The 22,855-nt window shown below is 40.0% G+C and overlaps 2 protein-coding genes across 3 annotated transcripts in view; one reads left to right on the top strand and one right to left on the bottom strand.

Moving 5' to 3' along the window:
* Positions 1 to 22,855, bottom strand: part of Med12l (mediator complex subunit 12L) — a 324,235-nt gene that overhangs the window by 183,752 nt on the left and 117,628 nt on the right. The gene's annotated exons all lie outside the window — the stretch shown is intronic.
* Positions 1 to 22,855, top strand: part of P2ry14 (purinergic receptor P2Y14) — a 45,533-nt gene that overhangs the window by 19,215 nt on the left and 3,463 nt on the right. Inside the window, exon 1 of one of the 2 annotated variants that reach the window (XM_051176998.1) lies at positions 7,424 to 7,656. The exons of the other annotated variant lie outside the window; for it this stretch is intronic. The gene's annotated coding sequence lies outside the window, so the exon portion shown is untranslated. Of the gene's footprint in view, positions 1 to 7,423; positions 7,657 to 22,855 lie in introns of those variants that run through there. 2 annotated transcript variants of the gene reach the window in all.

The raw sequence follows: 22,855 nt of genomic DNA, 5'->3' as shown, positions 1-22,855 counted from the left end.
GGGGCTCAAGACAGCCCAAGATAAGCCATAATTAGACTCCAAGCCTGCAACATTCCAACCTCCCCACAGCCATTCAAGTGCTACAGAGGCTAGGGCTTTGCAGAAGGTTCTGTTGAAGGCACAGTTCTTTCCAGGAACCTCTGTACAGACTGTAAACATGAATCCAAACATCATGAAAGGCATACAAGATAAGTGTTCAAGCAAAAGAATTAATTCCACAAAGTTGTCCTCAATGTCAAAATTACCACATGGTCCAGAATCCACTTGTTCAATTTTAAATATTCAGACCTACAAAGACAGTTAATCACACCAGCACCTGGCACAGGAAGTAAGAGTGGAAAGGGAAATCCCAACCTCTTGGTGACATGACAGAGTGGAGATCTGCTGACCCCACAACACATCAATCATGGTAAAAAGGTTCCCCAAACCAGAAGAAAACAAGCTTCATTCCACTATCTGATCTACTGGAGTACTAAATATTCTGAATAAGCAATCTAATATTCTCCTTCCCTATTACTATCACCTCAATTTCTAAATGTCAGTCAACACCTTTGAGCTACAAACATTACACTACAACAGAACCCTTGAACATCTCAGTAGCACCCTACTATCTCTATCCACACACCTAGTGAGCATCCATTCCTCAATGTATCCTAAAAACAACAACCTGAGGGTCTAAAACACTCCTCTATGACCCCAACCTTGCCCCTCTCCTGCTTGAAGATGCTTCTGGTTCATATCATGGTGGCTTTAAGTAGTTTTGTGTATCTTGATTCAGAAGAAATGAGTCTCACAAATTATCCTGTAAATACACCAAAACATCCAGGGACAGAGAATGAAATTGTATGATGGTCAGTTTGTACCTTTGCTGTCTCGGTCCATCCAAAGCAGAGCTTCACTGGCCAGAGAGAGGGCTCAAAGGGTGCAGTGCTTGCTAAACAGGCCTTATGACTTGAATTCAACCCCCAGAACACATGTAAAGGTAGAAGGAAAAAAACCTAATTCCACAAAGTCATTCTCTGACCTCTACATGCATATTGTGACATACACACACACACACACACACACACACACACACACACACTAAACTAAAACTGAATTAAAAATAAGTTCTATATGCATAAGGTGCTTAAAGGGAATAAGAGAGAGGTAGGAAAGAGACCATGGACAGAGGTGGGTCTAAGCACTGATCTGAAGAGAACTGTTACATTGATCCATAAAAACTATTTTACCTGCCCTTTCAAAACCATGCTTTCTTGAAGCAATAACTTGTTACCTCTTAGAAATGATAGGCAACCCCATAACGCATATTCTCTTCTTCATTTTTTTTATAAGATCATATGATGAAGGAAATACGTATTTGCCCAAAACTTAAACAATAATATTCTGAAGTGGCTATCATCACTACTTTTGTATAGGGGGTAATCTATAAAGAACTGTAGCACAGAGGGGTTCAGTAATGCTCCCAAACACACACAGCAATGTGTGACCAAGACAGTTTTCGAACTAAAAGATTGATTTTGGGGACTGTACTCCTAACCACATAAACATATTGTCTTTCAGATCACTACGAGCACAGGTCAACAAATGCTTTAAATGTCTAAAAATACATATATATGAAAGAGTGAGCGCCTGTAAGTATCCAAACTTCAACAAGCCAACTGGCAACAGTGCAACTAGGATTAAGATGAAGTTGAAGATTAAGTGTAACAGAGAAATGGGGGGATACACACCTCCTGGGCAAGGTCGCTTAGCAACCACTGCAAATGTTTCTGAGCAAACAGACAGAAAATGTGAGCATCTCTGGTATCCACTTTTCTCAAAGGACCCTGATTCCTACTGTTGGAGGAGACTGTGCTTTGAGCTACCTCTTTATTTTCTCCTGCTGCCTCCAACAGAAATTCAAATACCCTAAGTCCCCACAAACCACAAAACTTTGTCATGTCAACCCAGTAAGTGATCTATGACTAGGTAGAAAGTGAGAGATAATTTAGTAAATTCAAGTATCATTTTTTCCCCCATGGCCCACATAGAAGGGAGCTGTTTGGCAGGGCTTTCAGCACCAAAGAAGCAGATTTATTTAAGAAAATGTTAACAACCCATAGTATTATCAAAAACTTCTACTTTTACTGACCACCTATTTTGGCTAGACAAACAGCAAGACACGCTTCCTGTAAATGTTCCAACAACCATGACGACGGAAGCAGCACCATTTTACATATAAGGAAAGAGATTTAGAGAAAACATTTAAGCACATGGCCCTCTGTAACTCAGGACTTGGAGCAACTTCAGAACCCAAATGGGACTTCATTCAGTAGCAGACAGGTTCCAAGCAGGAAGGGAGGAATGAAAAGGTAATCTGGAAACATTTACACAGCAGGTAGAAGACTTGATGAGGTCACAATGAGTACAAGTGTCTAAAAGCAAAATGCACAAGTTTTGCTGTGAAATACAGGAGAAAATGATTAACCACAATGATTTGTCAAAACAAGTTTCTATTGAACTCTAACACTAAGAAACCTTGATCGGATGATGATGACGGTGGTAGTGTGTGTGTGTGTGTGTGTGTGTGTGTGTGTGTGTGTGTGTGTGTAAATGAACTGTATTACATACTTTTAGATGAAATATAATATTAAAATACAAGAGCTAAGGTTAATGTAAATTCTAAGTATTTCTTATCCCTGGACTAGAAATGCTTTTTAAATTCCAGATATTTGAGATTCTGTGTCTATGTGTGTATGTATGTATATATGTATGGAGAGTGAAAGAGAGAGAGAGACAGACAGACAGACAGACAGACAGACAGACAGACCCAGGAGTATAGACCAACTCCAAACCCAAAATTAAGTTTTACACACCTCTTACCCATATAACCTGAAGGTTTTTTTTTTTTTTTTTTAAACCGAGGCTGTGTTTGGACTGAGACTCATCACATGAAAACACACATAAAATATTTTGTGTTTTTTTTTTTTCAGAAAGATTTGATTTTTGGAGCACCTAGGATGTTAAACATAAATATACTCAAAACTGCACTGTATTTGCATGCCTTAACTAATGTATGTGGGAAATGGCCATCTGCACGAGAGTGTGGATGTCATGTCATCGACATTGGACAAGGCTTCCCTGGTCACTGGAGGCAATAGGGATACTGCAATGCTTAGTCAAGTCAAGAACCTCGGCCTCAGACAATAGTCACCCTGCTCCAGCAATGTGGACAAGGCATGCCAGTTTCTCTGAAAATAATGGATGTAATTATCTAGAGCAACAGAGAATAAATATGAATATTCATCTTCCCCATAAAAATGCCTCAAAGTACAATTTTGTAGAAAGAGAGAGGTTGTGGCTAAAAGCAAAAGTGACTACCAAGACAGGAAAGAGTATGATCTGTTATTTTCATTCTGAACTCCATCAGATTAATTGACTTCTTAAAGAACATAAATGCATGGCTTGAACTGACATTTTAAATCAATTTAGTATTTATTACGAGAAAGCAAAGTTTCTTAGGCTGGGAGAAGCAAGCACAAAGCTGTCAGTGGTTAAATGCCAGTTACCTGCCTGCACTGGGAAGACTTATTTTCCCTGCTAGTCTCAAGGACCCAGGTCCACAGACTGATAAGCAAGAGATGGTGATCCACAATCCAGGAAGATGATCTGAGCAGCCTGTGAGTGCTGCCCCTCCTCCAAACCAGAATAGCCAAGTGACTTTATAAATCAGACTGAGAAAGGACCATATGAAGACCTACCTTTCCCCTAAACCAGTAGAGACCACCATTGCCATCTGAAACACAACTAATCAAAGCAGAATGCAAAGGAGGGCTCACAAAGCACAGAGGGGTAAGCCACCCCTTCTTCCCTCCACTCTTAGTAGGATACAGATCAGAGCTTGGCAGTGGTCCACATATCCTTTAATCTCATCACTTGGGAGGCAGAGGCAGACACATCTCTGGGAGTTTGAGTACAGAATGGACCAAGTAAAACAAAGTAATAAATGGTGTGTCTTGAATTAATATGCAAGGATTTATTCTCTACCAGGCATGTTCAACCTGTGAGATCTATAGGCTGCATGCATCTCGGGTCTAATATTTGTAGGTGACAAGTCATGTTGTAATGTCAAAGGCTAGACACCCCCACATCTCCACATTTAAGCCAGCCAGTTTTATTTGACATTGGATCTTCAATCACAGACACTGACATTATCATGCTGGAAAGAGTCCATGGCCTGTCCCTGGTCACTGCAATTCCTTGGTAATACAGCTTTGAACGTGTAAAGGTTACAGCTTCTGGTCTCATTCCCTACCAGTTCTTCCTTCGGTTCACAAAATATGAAACAATTATGAACAGAGACTCTCAACCCTGTTTTCCTCCTGGAATGACCATGCAAGGCTGGAGTCTTCCTGCAATAAATCTCTATTCTAATCCTATAAATGTGAACCAAGTTTGAATCATATAATCAAAACTCCTTGTCTTAATTTAAAAAAATATATATCTTACTCAAGACTTTCTATATGGGAAAATTCTTGTAGTTAATGGATTACAGGTGAGCAAAGCTAGTCCTGCATTTCACACATTTATTTAAAAAAAAACTTATGTTTTATGCTGTAGCTCACCAGTCCTCAGAAATAAGTGAGTACATAAACTCTCACTGTGGCTTTCCCAAATGTGCAGAAGTATCACTTACAAAATACAAGATGCAAGTTAACACATGGAAGAGGAACTGAAAATCAACATATCTTAACTTTCATGTTCTTTTAATCCTGTGAATAAAAAATGGTAAGCAATAAGGATAGAAAAGTCACTGTCCGATCAAGCTTGCCCTCACAGCTCAAGGTCTCATTACAACAAAACAACAGAGAACAACAGCTTGTCCAGAGTTGTGGTTGCACCCAAGGTCCCTGTAGTATCTAGCATGTCGAAGGTAGCTAATGTTAGCTTGTGGCTAGAAGGAGAGAGAGAGATGAATAGCCTTTTATTCGTTGCTGTTCTTGTTTAGAGAATGAGTTATCCTATAGGAATACTGCTTACATGGTGGGGGAGAATGTGTGAAGACAGTGCTTCTACACAGACAGTAAATACTCTGAACAAATCAGACCAGCTTATTCCAGTCATGACATTATCTCAATGTGGTTTAAAAGATAAACTGTATCAAAGGTTTTTTGTTTGTTTGCTGAAGATAAGATTAATTACTTACTTTTTAAGGTGACTCCACACTATTCAGAAAGATATAAATCCCACTTACAAATTACTTACAGAATTTTCCACTTAATATTTAAAACCACCACTAACAGGAGAGTATTCTGCCTGGAAGCACTGAAATCCAGATCTCAAATATCTGTGTGCCCACATGGCCTAGGAGTACACAACAGTCTGAAGGGGCAAAGGACAAGGTGTCTAAGGAGAGCACAAAAGGTGGTTGGTATGTACACATGATGCAAAATTACCCAGCCTGACAAAGGAATGTGATTCTGGTACATGCTGCAGCATGCTCAACAAAAATCATACTAAACTGTGTGAAATACGACAGTCATGAAAGAGCTATGTGAACCCACATATCTACAGTACCTAGTGAAGTCAAGTCCATGCAGACAAAAAGAAGAGGGGTAATTTCCAGAAAAGAAGAAACGGTCATATAATGGTGATGGAGTTTCAGTTTTGTAAGATGAACAGAGTTCTGAAAATGAAGGTGGTAATGGTTTCATAACACTGTGACTAAAACTGACGTCACTGAACCCTTAGAAGTGATCAAGAGACTACATGTGGTGGCTTCCACCTGCAATCCCATGGCTTAAGGGGCATTGGGCCTCAGCTCAAAAAGACCCTAATCTCAAATTAATTGATTAATTAATCAGTCAGTAAACACTCAAGGGCCAGGTATGGAGCACACACCTCTAACTTCACTATCCAGAAGTGTCAAGGCATAAGGACTGTAAGCTCTGGGCTTGCTGAAGTCAGAGAAGCACAAGGAGAGCCTGCAATCCTTAACAGAACCATTTCAAAATACAAAACAGGTCAAGATGCAGCCTATTTTGTGCATTTTCACATCTCAAAGGAAAAAAAAAAAAAGCTGCCTTAAAGTATCTTTAAAACAATTCGTAGACGAGCAATAGGAAGTGGGGAAGGGCTTGTGCAGTTAGTCACAGGCAAATAGATTACAGAGTGGAGGGGAAGTGAAGACAGCAAACCAGAACCACGTTTTCAACGCATCTGCAAAAGGAGTTACAAGAGAAGTTTGATAGCTGCTTAGGAGATAAGGAAGAGTTTGAGGAACTTTTACTTCTCTAAGGCAAAGGGCAGGAGACAAAATGGTGAAATAAAACATGAGACATTTAAGAAAGAGTAAAGGAAGTGAGGCAAGTCCAACGCTAAGATTAGCCCTGAGCACATGGGGGAACTGCTACTGAGAGATGGGGTGTGATTTTGCTGATCCAGAATGTAACTAAAGAGGAGAAAACCATGGGAACAATTAATTAAACACTCAGAAACTAGGGTCAAGCAGCAAATCAAGATGGAAATGGTTGTCCATTTTGGACAGGGATGTCCAAAATGAGACTGGAGTTGTACTGACACTCTAGAGAAAGATCAGAAGTCCCAGGGCACCACTCATTAAAAGCTAGTGCAGACTAGGCACAATCAGCATCCAATGCACCCCTAGGATAGGGCACTTCTGTGCCCCAAAGACACTGGGACCCTCTTAATCACTTTCTGATCATCCATTGCTACATGGCCAGCACAGGTCAAGGGTTCTGTGAATACCCATCTTTACAGCCCTCCAACACAGGTGTGCATTACTCCCAGATTAAGTTTTAGTTTTCCAGGAAAACAACAACAACAACAACCAAAACAACTTAAAGAAGTTAGCTAAAATCAGGAAACTCCAATCTTGAAAATGCTTCCAAACAGAGAACACTGTAGCTATTATTACTACAGCTTCACAGCAAAGGTCACAGCTAGACATGGGAACAATCCATCCCCCTGCTGGCTGGGTTCCTCTCCCTTGACCCACCCTATCCCACTGTTCACCCTTGGCTGGGCCTGGATCATTTGTAACCTTAGGCAAATCTACATCAGATCCAACTTACACGAGCATGGATTAGAGCTGACCTCTTAAGGTTAGTAAAAGTCTGTACTGCTTGATGCTTAAGCATTTGGCAAGAAGTCAGCATTTCAGAGAGTACTTTAAATGTTTTGGTTCGAGAGCTAATGCAGCATTTCCCATTTGTCAACATAAGCAGTCCAGGCAAAAGTCAAAGTATATTTACCAGTCAGATGTTATACTCTGTTGCTGATCCAATCTCGCCTACAAGGACTGTAGAGACTGGAAGAGTTGGTGAGTAGGAAAATTCCATCCCATTCAGGATATAGTAAAGGACTATTTTAGAAAACTGTAAAGCCACTACAGGGCAACAATGTGCATTAGCAGAGAAGGGGTTAAAATGAGATATCTGATACTGTAAAGTGGACGAGTACAGCTGGGTTATGACGCAACCATCAGAGCAAAGGCAGTCCAGTAACTAAAATGCTCAAGAAAGAAAACAAATACCGAGCATGAAGGCCACAACCCCACCAAAACTGAAGCCAGACATGAGATACTTCATGTAAGGAAGTCGTTATAGTCTTCTCCGAAACAGTAATGCCTAGGCTACTGATGAGACCATAACGGTGAGTCACATTTTAATTTCAAAAGAAAGAAAACAGGAATTAAATTGGCCTCATAGTGTTTGTGTCTTACGGCTTAGATTTTCATTTCCTTGATTCTTAAGTTCTGTATTTTTCCTCCAAGATGTAACAAACAAGGAGAGGTTACAGTTTTAATTTGCGGGTGGCAATGATGAAGAATATACTTACAAAGCTTAATCTATAATGTATTTTTCTATAAATTGTAAGTAACTTCCTTGAAGCTTTGACTAACAATTTTCTAACATAAAACAGGCTTGTAATGTCCTCTACTTACCAGCTACTTAAAGATTGTCAGGTTAGTATGTCCCATTTTATGGGAAACTTGTAAACTTGCAACTGAATGGAGAGATTTAGATTAATCAAGCATAGCGTGTCTTCAAGATGAAAAAATAGTTAAAAGTAGTAAACTCAGTATTTACTACATACAGACAACTTTAAAAATCTTAGCACCAACCACCAGAAATTGTCATGGGGGGGTATAAAAGAGCCAGATAATCTATAATTTAATCACTTTTCCTAATTTAAAAAAAAAGGGTGGGGAGAGCTTTCTCTGCCTTTAGCTCCTATCATGTGTACAAAGGCAAAGAGACATCACGGTGCTGCATGACTCTATATGACAGAGGAGATCTCTAATAACACCTCCAGGTACTAACTTCAGAGGTTATAGTGCTCCACCTTCAAAGACCTCTCTCTCTCTCTCTCTCTCTCTCTCTCTCTCTCTCTCTCTCTCTCTCTCTCTCACACACACACACACACACACACACACACACACACACACACACACTGTTCCAAACAGCCAGATGACACTGGGAAGATCTCTCTCTTTATGTCTCTGTCTTACCAATCTGAAAACGAGTTTAGCAAGTTTCAGGGACAAAATGATCTGTCTAATAAAGGGCAAGGATACTACTCAGAGGAAACAACCACCTAGCTTCTATTTCCTTGTCTCTAAAACACAATGATTCCGTCCAATAAAATGTGTGCTTTATGCATGAATAGAGGTGAAGAACAAGACTGTGCAGAACTGGTCAGCCCTCTAGCTGGGTGTTTATATAATAAGGGCAATAATCACATTATATGAAATAGTCAATATTATTGGGACTCACAAGGAAGCAAGCTTTGTAGATAAGCAGCTAAATCTTGATCTACTAAGACCTTGAATGACATTATTTGTTGGGATTTAACTTTTTAACCTGTTTTACCCCTGTCCCATCACCTACTTTAACAACAAACAACACCAACAACTAAAAAGAAAAAAAAAAAAAAAGGTTGGTATATTGGGCACATAGCAGATGTACAATAAAACTTGAACCTGCACTGTTAACTCAGTAAGTGAGGAGCAGTACTATCAAGGGCAACATCAACACAAAGTCACCCAACCTGTGTAATCAACCACAGAGAAAGTTGCAAAGCATTTGTGAAACTACGGAGAAATGAAATCTTATATATCAACTTATAGACTATGTAAGTCCTACAGAAAACTAATCATTGGGCCAAAGCACATGTAGTGAACAGCTATAAACCAGGTCCACTGAGTGCAGCCTGCCCTGTGTGACCCACACTCTATACAATCCGGCCACTCCTTCCTGGCCTCAAGGGAATGAACCTGGGTTCCCCATTAGGCCTGTATCATAAAGGTGGTGGTTGTATTTATATTGCTCAGTATACACAGGTTAGAGGTTAAAGTATTAAAATTCACAAACTAACCACAATTTAAAATTCTTTTATTAGTAAACACAATTAAATATATTTTATCCAGAATGCTCCAAATTTTCTCCTCAGGACTCCCTTTTGCCTGTAAAAATCATGGACAAGCTTAGGTTTGCATGTCCACCCAGATCTTCTAGGTTGTAAACTAAAATTGAATAAAGTTCTAAAACATCAATATTAACATAATTTAAAAGAGTATCAAGTATTCACCTAAATAGCATGTGTTCAAAACGATTTTACATAGGTAGGTGGCATTAGTCTATATTATAGTACATCTATTTAATGCCTGGTCTACAAAAAGCAGGCAGTTCTCAGATCCATGGACCATATAAGCTGCTCAGAACACTGTATTGGCTAAAGAACCTCACACAAGTAATGAGATGAGAGGACTGTTCTGGCCTCTGGAGTCCTTTCCTGATACCAAAAATGCAGCAACTGTGGTTTCCTTAAGTGTGGCTGCATCACGGTGCTACACTCCACATACAAATACCTTATATTTTGTTACACTGAAATCCTTCACTCTTTATGCTTAAATAAATTTTTTACTCATGTCTCATAGGCTAATCATTTGGAGAAGATACATTCATGGAGAACTTTCTATGTCTAGGTGTTCATTTTACCATGTTAAAAGCAGATTTCACATTGTCACTGGTACCTTGTCTCGGTATTGTGAAGTTTTAGCTCCTGAAGATAAATTGTTGTCATTTCCTATAATTCTTCTATCTGAAAGAAACTAAGTAAACTGGGAAGAGTACACAAACCCAGATGAACAAATTACAGCCACGGTTAACAAGATGGATAATGTGTAGGCACATAGATGCAAATCCCTAATCCAACAATGAAAAGAAATTCAAAGTGCCTTCAAATTTTCATGAAACTTAGGGATTATTTAGGTTTTCAGCTTAACCTCATACACACACTTCACCAGTAAAATTCACACAAAGATTTTTAAAAAATCAAACACACTGAAATCTGAAACACGTCCCAAGAATTTGGGGAAAATGGGATTGATACTATGCATGTAAAATCAGATTTTATATATTTACACATATATATGTGTCAAATGATAAGAATCATAAATGATTACAAATTTTTCTAATTAAATGATTGATCTGGGGAGGTGGCTCACTGTAAAAAGGCACCTACTACCTGTCACACCTGAGAACTTGAGTTTGGTCCCAGAACCCACATGGCAGAGAAAATAGACTCCCATGAGTTGCCCTCTCCCATACTTTTACTGTGCATACACATGCCCAACAATAATCAATAAATTAATGTAATAAAATATTTTAGAAAATCAAAATTTTATAGACCTGCATATACATATCACATACAAAATGCACTTTTGGGAATATATGTATGTATGTACATATGTGTGTATGTATGCATATAGCTGCTATAAAACTGTAAAACAAAAAAGTAGAAAGCTGGATAAGATCTAGATCCCAGGAGAAGAAGCAGAGCAAGGAGGGTCACAGTAGGCCACTAGCTGTAGGTATATAATCACGATTCACAGGGTTGCCTTTTTGTGTTGTTGAGTTTGAAGGAGATAAAAATTAACAAATAACAACCATGCTTGACCTCTGTGATAAGAATACTTAATAAATCATGACCATACTTTTTCTAGTTTATACCCAAAGCTATCTACATAATTGATCTCACTTACACGATGTCACAATTTACAAAACACCATGTTAAAACTCTCTCAAGATTCTGAACATACTTGTCATTTGATAGTTAAGTGCTTAACTTGCCTGCAGCTACATGAACAAATTCACGCAAAAAGCAGTGAACACTGAGCCTCTGCTATTTGCCACACACTATTCAGAGCCTTCCTAAGCAGAAGGCAACGTAAGTCCTACAGTCACATGGCTTACCATGGGGAAACTGGTATACATAACAGATGAGAAGAGGTTGAACATATTATTTAATTTTTTAGATGTATTACTTTTATATGTATGAATCTTTTGTTTGTATGCATGTATGTACACCTCGTGAGTGTTGCTGCCCTTGGATATCAGAAAATGGGGTTGGATACCCTGGAACTGGAATTTACAGATAGCTGTGAGCCACTATGTGGGTGCTGAGAATAGAAGCCAGGTTTCTTGGAGAGCTAAAACAACCAAGGCATTTCTCCAACACCTGTTACTTTAAATAATTAAGAGATATGTTTAAAAAAATAAATACACCTGAGGAGGTGGTAAAGGACACAAAAGTGTATCTGCTACACACTGCTAAGAGAAGAAGCTCTTGAGAAGGTGTCGTTTGACCTGATATAGCAGGTCTGTAGCTATACAAAGGGTAGGACAGAACCACATGCAGACAGGCACCAGGGCTCCAATTAGCTTGGCCCCAGTGATCTTTGTTATTGTTGTTGTCTTCAGATTTCATCTCTACTAGTGTGACTGTATGAAAGCAAAGCCAGCCAGTTATTTCTGTTATTACTTTTCAGTGTCTGACAAACTTAGGTAATCATATTTGCAAGACCCTGGCATGGCAGGTCATCAGGGACCTGAAATTCAAGACGTTTGAAACAGACTGAAAATATACATCTTCTCCATTCAGCTACCTATGGGGATGTGCTCAACAACCAAGTTTCTCTTATCTGTCTGCTTCCTGCATAAAATTGGGACATTCTCGATTACTCAGTATTCATGCTAGTACTATGAATCAATTGCAGAATTGCCATACAGAACAAGCTATGAAAAAGAATTATTTTAGCTGAACGCAGTGTTTCCAACTAAATAAGGCTTTAAAACATCAACAATCCTAATTCCACTCTTAGTTCTAGGACATAGTAGGTGCACACTTTGAATCATCGATTCATGCTTTCTACATTTTTTTTCCTTTCAACTAAATGAGATTTACATCAATCTTCCTAATTACTACAGAAAACTATTGCTTTTTTTTCCACCCAGCCTCTGTAAGTTATCTGAATTTTTTGCTATTATTAATGGTACTTCAATGACTCACTGGCTCATAGTTCCTGATACACATCAGCAAAAATGCTGCAGTCTCCTCTAGAAGTTAAAATATTCCACCACAGGGTAGGTAATTTTGCTTATTCTTACCAAATAGTTCCAATTCTCAAGGTGATAAACTTGAGAAAATATTTTTAAAAGTCCCCAACAGTTCTTACAAAGGTAGTCATGAACATATAAGTCGAGATAATTAATTTTAAAAAGGGAGAAAAAAAATCCCCAAGATTCAAAACAGGACTACCTCTGAGTAAAAGATGGAAGACCAGGGATAAGGTGCCAGAGGGCTGGCAGGGCTCACACACAGAGTGGCTCTGGGCTCTCTCTACTGGACTTCCATTTACATTATATAAGTTAATGGATAGTTCACTGAACAGGAAAGCCATTTGGAAAGCAAATACCATTGTATGTGTGTATGATATGAAGTATTTGTCAAAGAAAGGCAGCTATAAGACTATAGACAGAATATGGTGAGTACGAAAGACAGGCCAAGATACAGCAGTAACCAGAGGTTCCTTTGCCTCTCAAGACACAGACTGAATGACCCAGAGTTACAGAGTAAACTGCAGAAGACGCAGAAAGAGAGAAGGGAATACCACAGACCAACACCACAAAAACTCTGAGCTCCAAGTAGGCAGGGACTACATCTGAGCCATATTCTCAACATCAAGGGCACTGACTAATAATTGATGTCAATAGACTTCCTTGCAAGGATGACATTAAAATGATTTCAAATAATGCAGTCATGGCATTTCAAGTGGTGGAGTATACAGAAGAGCTGTGGGCCATGGGATATCTGCAGCTCTGGGGACCCTGGTGACCTCAAAGGCAGAGGCCTCATACCTCCTAGACACTGCACTCGGGACCAACTTTGCTCTTGGTGCATGAATAACAGCAGAAAGTAGTCTTGGGACTGAGGGACTCAGTGGTTTTTCACAGGAAGCTTTGAGAGATGCTGTTCTGCAGTCTGCCTGAAGGTGGTGGGACAAAGTGGAAATAGCAAGGCAAGCCTGGTTCACTGGAAAGTATGAAGCTGCTGGAGAACTCTTATTAGGATAGGCACCTGCAGGAAATGCAGGGGTTATTAAGACTAGACACGATGCTGGTTTCCTAATTCATACAACCCTTTCAAATTGAATCAACTAACCCGGAAAAGAGCACGTGAGAAATATTTAAAACCTCATTGAGGGCTTTTTAAACTAGTTTGTTTAGAGAAACAAACTAGTGCAAAGTAACTTTCTCCAACATAGTTGATTGACGTTAGAGGGTCATAAGAGACTTAACTTTTAGCAATAGAATAGAAGAGACCACTCCCAGCACTGCCGTTACAGGAAAAGCTCCCTCAACTTCATGATGATTGAAGATATACATCAGATTGATCTGGTTTTTTTTTTTTTTTCTTCTATAAAACCTTAGGTTAAGTACTTAAACTAGGCATGAAGTCCTGGTAGTCAGACATTGTGAGATTATCTATGATAAAAGTGTTTATAAAAATTCTGTATTTGGGGCTGGAGAGATGGCTCATTGGTTAAGAATACTGGCTGCGCTTCTAGAGAGGACATAGGTTCAATTCCTAGAACTGACATGGCAACTTGACGACCACCTATAACTTGAGTTCCATGGAATCTGACACCCTCTTCTAGCCTCCACGGGCACCAGGCCCATACATGATGTACAGACATGTGTGCAGGTAAAACGCCCATACATGTAAATTTTTAAAACGTTTTTAAAGAGAGAATTTTATTATTTCAGACTGGGAATCTGGTTCAGCAGGTAAAGGCACTTGCTGCTACGCCCAAGATCTAAGTTCCCTCCCAGGAGGCAAACAAAAGAGCACTAAGGTCAGCAAGTCCTCTCCTGACCGTCTCAGACACACCGCCATGTATGGCAGCACTCACACACACCATCTTAGATCTCTAGGTGTCCTGCTCTGAGTAAGATCATCAGCTTTGGAAACATTTACACCTTGAGGGTTAAGATTTATATCTTGAGTACCTAGGCAAAGCAAGGTCCTCAAAATACGAAAGATAGCATTAACATCAAAAGAAAAGTGTGTAGAAGGTAAGTACAGGCAACCCTTACTACAAATACATATTTTTAAAAAATTAAATAGAAGAAAACATGAATAAAAGAAAACCTTTCCTGGCTAGTTTCACAAAATCTAAAGAAAGGCAGGGATGATGACACAGTCAGTAAGGGAACATACAAACAGGAAAATCTGAGTTCAGATCCCCCCCACAACTCACACACACCTGTACTCACACAGACAGGGCAGGCATGGCAGCTTCAATATAACCCTGGTGTTTAGAAAGCTAAACAAGTTCCTCCAGGGCAAGCTGGCTAGCTAGCATCATTAGTCAAATCAGTGGGCTCTCAGTTCAAATGAGAGGAAGACACTAGACGTCATTCTCTGGCACAGGTACACACACACACACACACACACACAGAGAGAGAGAGAGAGAGAGAGAGAGAGAGAGAGAGAGAGATGCACACACACACACACCTAGGCATGAATACATATACCCATACCTCAAAAAAGGGTTCAAGGGAATCATAAGCATGAAATACATGTTACAGCTATTGCTACCAACAGAAAGGAGGGCTCATCGTCAGCATTTTCACATGCAAACACTTTATCAAGACAATGGTGGAATAGCACATCACAGCTGCCACAGAGCATGGCAAGATGGGGACTATTTGATCCGATTAAAACCTACTAGAGAGGTAGGTTATAATAATACCAAATGGATGAGGAAAAAGGTCAGTCTTAAATTAGGTGTACCCTAGCACCACCTTTAAGCTTCAGGAAGATGTATCTTCCCCACTTCAATTCTACAGATTTTAAAAGGGATATGGTTGTTCTCGGATATACTTAGTAAAAAAATTCATTTTAGCATTGTTCAATTTATAAGTTAGTGTCATAATATAATCCATTAAAATCAGAGGTCACTGATCCCTCCTTTCAACAAGGAGAAAGAGCACACAACACCCCAGGGTTAAAAGTATATGGGAACCTTGTCTGTGCACTGTTTCCAGTCCCACTAACAGTAGGTCCTGAGCACTTATACTCTTTCCCCTTGGCTATCTAATCCTGACTCTTAAACAAGCATTCAGTCAGTGGTTGCTATTTTGTTAGAATGAAAGCTAATGCTTTCTCAGAAAGAGAAGTCTGTTTTCCACTCATGCAACCAAAGGATAGCCATAGATGGCTTAAGTACCACAACTGGAAGTTCGGAGTACAACTGTGTAACTGAGAAATGCAAACACCATCTTTCTGAGGCCAAAAGAGGTCAGAGAATCTTTTCCTTGCATGGCTCTAGAGAATAGAGCCCTGTGTTCCAAAAACAATGCTTCTGGGAGGGCAAAAAATCAGGAATCCAGGATGCTTAGCCTCATAGTTCTAGAAAGAGTAATCAGATCTAAATCCTCTGAAGAAAGGGTTACACAGTTTTGGGCCAGTCTCATGGAAGAGTAGGTAGCACTGACTGCTGAATAAAAGCACAGGGCCCTAAAAAGCCCTGTAAGTGTAAAGCATTTCACCCTACTTTCCTATAACAAGAATGGAGGAGTCGTCAGAAGTGAAGACTACCATCACCCCTGTCTGGGAGTTGGTGGGGTGGAAAGTGCTGGGCTACACACCCAGGTAAGCTCAGGGCACTGGACGAAGGGTCTCCTGCGCTTCCCACAGTTTTGTATATCAGTGCAGAAGCCAGCCTAAATAAACACGCAGAATCAAGAGAAACCAGGAGTCTGGGAGACAAAGCCCTCCAGAGCCTTCTGCTTATTCTGTTGTTAGCTTACTCACTCACTGAAATGTTCCCACTCACTCGCACACTGCCAGGTGCCAAGTGTTTGATGCTTACACAAACAGCAACCCTATAAAGCAGCTTCTGTGCTCTCAACTGAGAGACGAAAACTCTGACAGAGGCCCTTGGCGTTTACCAAAACTATTAAGGACTTGAGCCACACCTTTAATCAAAGCAACTCCCATGTAGGCTTTTGAATCATTATGTTGGGTAGTCTGTCCACTATTCCAACAGAGCACTAAACTGTGTGTCCATCTTTAGTGATAATTATGGATTCTATATACACTTAAAGTCTGATACAAAAAAAAAAAAAAAAAAAAAAAAAGACTGCTAAATTATCTTGAATCAGAGGAACATCATATCCATCTACCAATAAGGCGCCATTCAGCAGTTAATTGCCCTATCAGAAGAAAACCACAGAGTACTACTGTCACCTAGTGGACAGAAGCCAGGGCTGCAGCTGCCCTGTAACTGAACAAAACAGTCTATCAACAGGGAGCTAGAAACTCAGGGGAGCACCTAGTTCCTGCCCCAAATGATGTGACAGACTTTGATGATCCCCCATAGGAGGTCTCATCCTCCCTGAGGAGTGGGTGGGGGTGTGATGGGGGACGGTGGGGAAAACGGGAGGAAGGGAGGGAGAAAGAATTGGGATTGGTATGTAAATTAAGATTGTTTTTAATTTAAATAAAAATTAATTTAAAATAAAAAACCATGGACCTAGACCCCCAAAATTGCTTAGTCCAGGCCTCAGAAGCACTATCTAGAATAAAAGTAACAAGTTAAGTTTTACCAAAGCACCACCAAGGCTATCCAGATATGATTTGCGGTATAGAGGCCAGCAGTTATTGCCATTTTACAACCTCCAAAGTAGTGGTTCTCAACCTTCCCAATGCTGTGACCCTTTAATATAATTCCTCATGTTGTGGCAACCCCCAACCATAAAATAACTGTAGTTTTGCTACTACAGTAAATTGTAAATATCCAATATGCAACGCCTCCCCCCAAGGGTTGAGGACTGCAGCCGTGGAGCTTCATATTCAGAGGGCAGCAGGGCCGTATTCCGAGGGTACAAATGCCCACATAACTACACCCTGCCCTCCTCCACTATCATCTCCCATGGTCAGCAGCCATGATCACAAGACTCTCAACAAAGAAAATTCGCAGATGGGCCGGATGTGGCAGACTTTCATGTTCTTGCAAGTTCCACTAACTGTGTTTGGGGAAGTGGTTAGAATTACAACACTAGGTTTGGACACTATCAGTTTATTGTCCTTACTAATCTGGCTCCTATCCCTTTAATTGCCTCACACATAATCAAAGGTTGACTGTGAACAGTTTTTCTTCCTGATTTCTAAAGCCTGGACTAGAAGGAAGTTTATACTTGGGGGGTGGGAGTGTAAGTTCTTAGGGGTCTGCAAATCAGTCTAAGAGCACACAGATATTTCTCAAGAGAGAGCTAACTGACAGTTTCCCAGGACAAGAGATGTGAATCACTGAGCTGGAAGGTCACAGTGGCCAAGGACTACACAAGTCGGATGAGGTCTATCCAGGGCTCACATCTACCAACACAGAAAACTGGGCAAAGTTTAGAAGCAGCACCCAGCTGGGCTTCCTCTTGCCAGGGGATCCATGAGGCCTCCCAGTTTGTGTAGCAGCTTTGAGTGTCTCCTGCAGCTGAGTCAGCAGAGTCTAAGACATCAACATGCAAGATAGGAGCAGAATCAAACCTTAAAGTCAACAGGACATTTGTAACAGACAGTTTTAGAAGCTGGCAAAGAAAAGGGAGGCTTTCTATATAGTAGTGCCTGGAGGATGATGAAAGGAACTGAAGATAACACCTTGCAGAACTTTAAACCAGAAACACAAAACAAACAACACATTTATGAATGCAAATTCATGCCTTTTGAAAAGAGAGAGAGAGAGAATTCCTGAAAGGACTCCAGAAAACTCAATGTCTCCATGTGCATGCACACACACACATGCACGCACACATGCTATGTGCCTACCCCCAAAAGTGTCTCTGAAGTATGGCAATTAACAGGTCTAAGTTTAAATATCCTTTGGATGTGAATAATCTACACTATCCAAACTGGTAACTCAACTATTGGTAGCGCTATCTTCCTAGTCTGTGAGATAATTCATATAAAGTTCATATAGACAGTTCATAGTTAATTCCTGGGCAAGGTTTTACCCAAATATTTAGGCAATGCATGTCCCTACTGTTCTATCATCTCTTGTGTCTTCATGCCTGATCCCAAACCTTCTCTGTAACAAATTGGCCCAGCTAATTCACATGCCAATCTTTGTTATCACACACTCAGAAAGGCTGTCATGGTATCATGTTTCCTAGGGCTACATAGGTCCTTCCTCCTTCAATGAGAACTTCCTTATACTATAAACTGCCACTCTGTTTAGCCACTCAGCTTAAAAGATCCCTTAGAGTTCTCTAAGAGCAATAGTGTTACCAGTGCCCAGCAAACATGGTTTGATGTTTTTAGTAAGTAAACGAATGGATTACTTCAGGATCCTGGCAAAGAAGTCAGGACTGAACACACACACAGGAGCTAAGAGCCCAGACTTTCAATGACAAGTAACACCAGAGGTCAGAAAGTGGGCCAACGAAGGAAAGGACAAGAAACCTAGAATTTACATCCACAGTGGCTGCTGGGATGTGCTGCCAAACCCTGAATATCCTTAGCATTTAAGGGGGAAAAATTAATAAATAAAAGGATTTATTCTGGGCAAAGGTGAAGAGAGGCTTCCCACTGGCTGAACTAGACAAGACACAAGGAGGCCATGAGGCATGTGGAGCCCAGCTAGAACAGCTACTTTCAGAGTCCAGCAGGCAGCCTAGTAGAAGACTTTCTGAGGAAGTGTGTGACAAGGCAAGCCAAGTCTCTTCCCTGAAATCACTTGCCACACCTCACTGTCTGTCTGTGTCTCAGAAGCAAGATGACCGTTTATAACCTTTAGGAGTCACAATAGTGGGCAAGACATGCAGGGACAACGGTCGAGGCGTGAGTTTCAAAGTACCCAGGAAGGCTAGAAAACTGAGAGCAGACTTAAGAGGTACAAAATTCAGTTAACTAATTAAAAATGTTTAAAGCAGTATTATAAAGTATCCCAAAACATAAAATTCTTTGAAACCACATAGAATAATGACACCAAAGGAAAGGGACACATTATTGAAAGAGAGAACCAAAGGGAAGTGAGAAAATGCTCTTTAGAAAATTTAGAATGGCACACACCTATGCTATCAGGTAAGCAGTACTTTCTCCTTATTGCTGTGCTGAGCTATCACTCCAGCCCCAAGAATATACTTGGGCAAAACTGCACAATGGTGATATATTACAGCATGTGCATTTGTTGTTTTCATCATTTTAACTCTTGGTTGTTAACACGATTGTGGGAAACTGAAGTGTTCAGGATACAGGTTTATTTAATAATTTGTTTTTACCAGGAAATCACAGGTTTAATGTTTATAGTCTTTATTTTTCAAGATTTTTCTCTGTTGCCATTTTGTAAATTGTGTAGCTTCATTCCAGACTTATGCCTGCTAAATCAGGTGCACCAGCCTTCCTCACCTGCAAGTCTGTGACAGGTGTTCCCAAGCATTGCCACATGGGAACAAAGCTGCCCCTCAGTTAAACAATCCATTGGGGACACTCCTATGTAGCCTTTGTGCATTGTCTTATAAGAAGCAGGTACACTTAAAAAAGTAAATTGAATTTGAGTTTGATTTTACTTGGGCTAGCTTCTCAAGCTGTAACATATACACATCACCTGGGGATCCTACTACAGTGAGAACATAGGTTTCATGACCATGGAGTCCAACAAGATGACTGTCCAAGGGATCTCTGAGTACCATGTTTATTTTTTAAAGTATATAAGAAATAGTCAATAAATTGTGTGTGTGTGTGTGTGTGTGTAATGCTGGTGCCAACTGGAGGTGTTAAATTCCCATAGAACTAGAGTTAGAGGTGAGTATGAGAAAAAGTAAAACCAAAAGAAGTATTTTCTTCAAATAAAAACCATATGATATGTGCGAATTTAATTCATTTTTTTCTTGTAATACAAAATCCTAAATGATGAAATTTTGGCTACTTCAAGATGAGAACTGGGCTGAACAGTAAAAGAAGGTATCACTTTTAAAAAAATTAAAGTAATAGGGAAATAGTGCATATGTTATCAAAATGCTATGAAGGAATCATTTCTCTTCTTCAAAAAAAGAAGACACACAATGCAGATGGTAGATAACATATAAAAATGTTTAATGTTTAAGAGTTTTAAAGCTCTTATCAATAATGTTTTATAATTTATATTAAGATGTGATGGGCCTGGTGTGAGCCTTTGGTATATTAACGCAGGGTGAAGGAAAAGAAGACATCTACTCCACCGGCAGGTCTGAGACCCATTACATACCCAAAAAGATATTTACCTGTGACCAATGCAGACATGCCAAGTATGTGGGGAAGACCAAGAAAATCTCAGATACTCATTCTCATTCCATTACCAAGGTCACTTGATTCAAGCCAACCCCTCACAGTCAAGTTAAAGGAGGGCCCCAGTAAGGCACTGTCTCCAAGTGTGACCACAGGTTCTCTGTACCTACTGAGAACTTAGAGCAGCCACTTTTTCTGCCATGGGAGGAGGGGTCCACAACCAGACATACTACAACTCACACACCCTTGTAAGTCCCAAGCCATCAGGAAAGCTACTTTAAACAAGTATCTACAAAAGAAGGGAATTGTGTTTCTCGTGAAATCATTTCAGGGAAATATGTTACTGTTCTATTTATACTCATTTCTATAACCTAAAAGGAAAAGAATTGGGCTCTCATTAAATCATTTCAGGGAAACTATTTCACTACATAATTATATATCATGCAGTTTAACTCTCTCTTCTTCAAAACTGTATCTACAACCTCAAAATACTACTGCAAATAAACAAGTACCTGCTATGGATACTGTGCCATTGCAGCTAAGAGGATGGTGGCTGAAGACACCAAATTAAAGCCAGGAATACACAGTAGTATGAATTCACTCAAGGTCTGTGAAGCTGGCTTTTTTAGACAATGATTCATCTAACTGAGGGGCAAGTCATTGACTAGATTAGATTTTGTCAAAGAAAACAATTCAAAAAATAGAAAACATGTTCATTGTCACTAATCACCTAATATCAACTAAAAGGCCATGTGTTCAAGATGTGTCCTGTGATGCTACTGGAAGGTCCTGGATAAAGGTTGACATATATGTCAAGGTCTATTGGCCAGCAAAGGCCCCCATTGTTGAAGGAGACAACAGGATCCTATTCTCTCCTTTCTTTTACCTCCTTTGCCCAGTCATAGGTCCAGATCAACAGTCCAACAACCATGATCTGGAACCTCCCAAACTATAAGCCAAAATGACTCTATTCTTACTGTAAGTCAATCATCTCAGGCATTTTTATAGCAATATATACTTTAACTAACAAAATATGAAGCCATAATATATGTGTGAGTTCATATATTAGAGTCCAGATGGCAGCAACCTCATTTGCAGAAAGAACCAAGCTGTGGCTTGGGGGGGGGGGAGATAATAAAAGCTTCTATGGAGGAAATAACTTTAAGTAATTTTTCTTGCACAGGAGAAAATATATTGACAGGATCAAGTAACAAGTTGTATTTCTAATTTTACCACATGAAAGGAAAACACACAGGAACAAAAGATATTACTTTAAAGGAAGTAGTACACAGCTGGTCCTATTATAATTTTATATGGAATACAACTGAATTTCATATTCCATAGTTACGATTCCCCCCTTCTCACATTTCCTTATTTTACTGGCATAGTCGGTCACTCACTATGTATAAAACATGCTCCCAGGCACCAGCAACATAAACAAGTTACATCCGAAACCAAAGGAACACACTGTTCTCCACAATCTCTCTTTCCCACAATCATGGATTAGACACAATTCTTTTGAGAGCTGTAATTCATGTCTGGTACCCCCAGATTACACATTTGTTTATCTCACAATTATCTCAACTACTTAATGCCCTAAATTTATTAGGCTAGTAATATGAACCTTGAGAACATTCTCTGTCTTCTGAATGAGACACAACAGCAGAGATGAGCCTTGTGACAGGGGAAGGGCACACAGACATGTGTACAGACCTGCACATTCTCTCTCTCTCTCTCTCTCTCTCTCTCTCTCTCTCCCCCACCCCCACCACAGCTCAGTGTGGGAGAGTAAAACTTCTTAAAGAAAATGGCATCTAACTGAGAGCTCAATCATGAAAAGCAGCCTGACAGCTATGTAGGTTTTTCTACACAAACAGAAGTCTGTGTGTAGCTCTAATGGGCAGGGAAAAAAAAAAAAACAAAACAAGAAACAAACAAAAACTAAAAAGAAGTAAAGGGGCCATGGCCCCACAGCAGAGGTTGAGGGTGCAGAGAATCAGGCCAAGGGGGAACTCCCACTAACTGGAGGTTACTGAGTCAGGACTCTTGTCTGAGGATGAGGGCAGAAGTCAGAGAGGCCTCCAGCAAAGTCCTGATCATGCTGAGACACACAACAAAAAGCAGATGTGCCCTGTGGGCATAAAATAACCTGAATAAATCTACTCTCTGCTGTCCTACATCAAAGCTTTTCCCACTAACGAAAAATATACAGGGCAACAGAAGTTTCTGGTGCTACCTAGTA

The sequence above is a fragment of the Phodopus roborovskii genome, unplaced genomic scaffold, assembly GCF_943737965.1.
Source record: "Phodopus roborovskii unplaced genomic scaffold, PHOROB, whole genome shotgun sequence".
Classification (NCBI taxonomy): Eukaryota; Metazoa; Chordata; class Mammalia; order Rodentia; family Cricetidae; genus Phodopus; species Phodopus roborovskii.
Note: the sequence above shows the minus strand (reverse complement) of the source record. Positions and strands in the feature narration are given on the sequence as shown.